The sequence below is a fragment of the Rhea americana genome, unplaced genomic scaffold (genome assembly GCF_003343005.1).
Source record: "Rhea americana isolate MKP2758 unplaced genomic scaffold, rheAme1 scaffold_37, whole genome shotgun sequence".
In the NCBI taxonomy this organism is placed as follows: Eukaryota; Metazoa; Chordata; class Aves; order Rheiformes; family Rheidae; genus Rhea; species Rhea americana.
Genome location: NW_028186501.1, coordinates 3,481,217 through 3,485,933, shown reverse-complemented (window position 1 = coordinate 3,485,933; position 4,717 = coordinate 3,481,217).

The window sequence follows — 4,717 nt, the reverse complement described above, 5'->3', positions numbered from 1 at the left end:
GTGGCAAGCAATCCAGAACATTCAAAGCATAACAACATTCAGATGTGTCTAGACATAAATAGCAACTTCTAAACCAAGAATTTGCCTCTGGAGTCTTTTCAGTGAGCCTTCAAATAGAAAATATTTAAAAGGAGACTATGATAGTATAATTTCCCTTTGTCTGAGGCAAGGACAGAGTGAATGTGTCATAAGGCACTAAAAAGAACAAGAGAAATCTCGCAGTGATCCAAAATGAAAGGACTTCATTATAGACAAAATCCTCACTCCACTTAAATCAATCATGAATCTGTTGACTTCAGTAGTTCAGGATTTCATGATAGAATTCCAACTAGAAAAAAAATCAGCTCCATATTGTACTATTTTAGGCCTTGATTTTCTCTTTCTGTGTGAACTAGTATGGATTTTCACATGTAAGACTGCAGGATCTGGCCATTTATCTACGGTGGAATATAGGTAGAGCCCTCACTCAAGCAGTGAATTCACTTTGGATGAAGCAGTCTGCTCAGCATAGACTTCTGACAGCTACTTATTTGAGCGGTATCACAAACATCCAGAATGGAAACCCTTTTTATAAATGTGAGTATATTTCTGATTTCTTTGTGTTCTAGGAAATCATCAAAATTTACTGTTAACAAGCGGGGGTGTTTTAACAAATTTACATTAAACTGTGCCCTTACACCTGGCACGCAACCTTCCGTTAAAGAAGCACTAATAACATCTGCCAACAGAAACCAGTTGTACTGCTGCTGACCTCTCCCAACCAGGAGACACGTGGTGAACTGAAGCACCCTCCACGCATCCAGATTTTCAAGACACTAGCAGCAAGTGAAACAAAGATGTCTCTACTGTTGCCCCTTGGCATATCCCGTTGTAGCTACAAACACAGTTTTACCTACAAACACAGCAAGTATGAAGCAGATGTATCAYAACGTAAGTATCTATAATTTCTTCTGGTTTCTTTCTTTGTACAGAAAAGCAGGCAAGCAAACAAACCCCRTAACAACAAACTGAGCTTTCCAGTCTACTCCTTTTCCCACTTAATAAAGGGTATGCTTTGCTACCACTTAATTCAATGGAAAAATTCCTTTCGGTCTCCATGGGAACAGCATTGGGCCCATAATACTTAACCATAAGTACCAAATTCTATAAGCTCTGGCTGAAACTTTTTAGTGTCCTTTTAAAGATCTCTGTGGATAAAGAACTTCAGCCTCTGGAGTCAATAAAGTCAATGAAGCAGCTTTCACAGGCATCAAAAGTTCACTCTCAAACTTTTCTACAAAATAGTTACTGGAATTCGGGGAAAGCGAGCACAAAGAAAACACTGTAATAACTAACACAATGACCCTTTCAACGAGTAAAGTGAGCAGTCTTTTTAGGGAAATTGGACTTAAAGTACATTTGGACCAGACAGTGAAAGGCAATCTCTCTCCAGTACCTCACAAGGCCAATAATGTGTAAACAGATAACAGCAAGAGCTGCGTGGTTCATAATTAATTCAAAAGAGATGGTATTTCTGTCTTACTCCCAGCTTTGGTCAGTCATTGAAGACAATTTGCTTCTCAGTCTGTGTAAAGTACCATATTTCAGAGCTAAACTCCTCACGTCTACTCCCACCGTAACAGCAATAACATTAAGTAATAAAGATAACAATATTTACATTTATCAGATATTGTACTTGTGTGGCAGAATACTGGACAAAACTCTGAAACTCTTCACGTCCAGTCAGACTTAAACAGAAATATACATAATAAATAAATAATGTTAATAGATAATGCTATTAATAATCTGAAAGTGAAGCTGGACACTGAAAAGTTCAGATTTGAACTTTGAAAGTAACATGTACATATTCACYGATTTGTAAGTAACAGCTTATCTAGGATAAAACTAACATGGGTCCTCAGGTGCCTGGAAGACAAATAGTTCCCTGATCAGTACATCTGTTAGGTTCTACGTTGTTCCCAGCGTAGAGAGCGTCGGGATGTGTCCCTGTGCCAGGTTCAGTGCCGTAGCTCGGGCCACGGTATCCGTTCCAGCTGCGCAGCTCCCCTGCTCAGTCTACGCTGTGTGAACCAAACTGGCAGCTGTCAAAATCAGTCAGCTTAGAAATTAATCAGACACGGCAGTTAATGACCAAAATTTAAAAATGAGCAAAGAAATACGAGATCTTTACAGTCGTACTGGCTGAGGACTGACCACTCCGTGCTACAGGTGGAGGCTCAGATAGGCTACACACTTCAGTGCTAATGGCCTTCTCCTCTGCAAGGCCTCTAATAAATCAGTCAGCGCCGCAATACCATAATACTGCCTTTATACCATAGTTTGATCTGGCCCTGGCACAGGTTTAAGAGCAAAAATAATTTATTTTATGACATCACTGAATTCTTGGTTAAAATATTCTCATACTGGGATTTTAAAATATACTTGCTTTTACTAACGTTTTACTAACTAGCTCAAAAAAATCCCATGTTGTGTGCTTTGACCACATCGTAAGAAGAAAGGCTTCTCTTTGAATACTGAACAACATACGCCACTTAAAAGTAATATGCTTACTTTATGACAAGATGCAGTTTTCAGCTAGACTAGCTCAGAAACACAGTTCTAGCATAAGTATTAAGAACAGATTCACAGATGCCATGGAGAGCAGCCATGGAGAGCAGGAATACTGTCAATGGCAGGACAATTCCAAACACTGAAGATATCCTGTTTAAAAATCTTTATCATCAGTGCAGCAACACAGGAGCATGACAAGAAATCCATAGGGAATACTGCAATTTCCACAGCCTCGTGATGTTAATTATAGTCGTTATCAGAGTCTAAAAAGTTCTGTTTACTTTTTGTTCTCTGCTCATGGCAGCTGTGATATGAGACAAACTCAAGGTGCAATAAGAATGTTAAACAAAAAACCTATTCAAACACCCAATTTGAAAAATTAATTTTCAGTAGTGCTACCTCAACTTCTTATGATTGTATAATCAGCTCAGAAAGCCTTTTCCTTGCCTATTGTATATACTATCCATGAGATACTGGGAAAATGTCCTATATATCCATTATCTAAGGCATATTCTACCTGAAAATGACATCTTCTGTCCTTTGAATTCACAGCAGTCTGAAAAGCATGACGTTTTGTAATGGGGGTCTCTTTTTTTTTTTTTTTTTTTTTTTATTTTTTTTTGTTTTTTCTACTTATTTTACTTTTTTTTCGACATGAGGAAAACCGATTTTTTATTTGGTTACTTGTTTTAACAAAGATAGGAAAAAAAATAAAGAACATCTAAAGATAAACTGTCCACACATGCATAACACACGCTTCTTCTTTGGGCTCCTAGGTTTCAACTGGTTTTATCCCTAAACTTTTTTATGAAATAAAAAGAATGCATCCTAAATCACTCACCACTCTGCTTACATTCCTTTCATACAGCCTGAAGGCTAGATCCAAACAGGGTTTTACAACATGGAGTAGTGCAACATCTTGGTCTACACTCTGCAGAGAAGCTAGGGGCTTCGAACTGGACAGTGAAGGCTTGATAGGCAGTTGTCTAGAGCTGGTCAGAAGGAATACTTGACACAGGAGAGTGCCTTAAATCCTCCTYCTATGGACCAAGGTCAGTGCATTTAAAATACAGGAAGAGAAGGTACCGTTGTATTTCTGTACTTTCGTATAGCAGCCTGGGGCCTGAGTTCTTTCCTGAGAAATTTCAAACCCATAGTTTTTACTTCCCAGAAAAAAAAAAATAAAAATAAATAAATAAATAAATAAAACGCTACAGGGCAGATAAATATATTGTATACTCTGTTGAAGCTCTTCCATTATAAAGATTAATGAAACCAGAGAGAGAATGCCAGGTAATTGTTTTATCTAGAAACTTAATTAAAAAAAAAAAAAACGTGCCGGAGCAGAGGCTGGAACTGAGGCTCCTCGCAAACAAGCGGCCGAGCGGCTAAGCTGGAGCCTCGTGGTCACTGCTCCCACGTGGAGACCAAGGAGCCTTTCGGCTTTCCCTGCACTGCGGAGCACCGACAACAGCAGAGGTGGCCAACGCTTCCCGGCCAACTCACCCGTTATCAACAGTCCGCTGTTACATCTTTCCTCATCCAAAAACCAGCCCTAAACAAATAAAGCATAGTATTTGCCTAGGACAGTTTCCGTAAATAGTAGAATACGCAAATAAAAACACTAAGCCGGGAAGTCCGGCCAGGTGGTAAGGCTCTTCCTCTCCTCTGCGTTTTGATACTTATCAATGGCTATTCTYGCAGAATATTGATGTGCTAAACAAAAATATTTTACTGTCTGTAGTATCTATTTTGTTAGAGTTTCTAAATGGCACCGTAACAATCTTTCTTTTTTCTTGTAAATCTTTTATTAGGGAGCTCCTCGTCTCTAAATATTTAAAGGGTGGTCTGTTTGGCACGCCGAATTCATCGACTGTTAACACGAACGCCCCCCGCASAGGCTCCAGCCACGCCACCTCGAGCCGCGGCCTCTCCGCTGCTCGCGGCCCGCGGCGGGGCCCCCTCGCTCCCGCTCCCGCGGGCACCCGCAGCCCGAGGGGCTCAGCCGCGAGGCTGGGCCCTTCGGACGGGGCACCTCCGGGGAGGCGGCAGCGGGAGGAGGCGGTTTCACAGCTCGGCATTTCACGTTTACGGCTCGGGTTAGTGGTACGGAGGAAGCACCCGAGGGCAGGAGCGCGCCCGCGCTCCCAGCTCGGCCCGCGGCGCC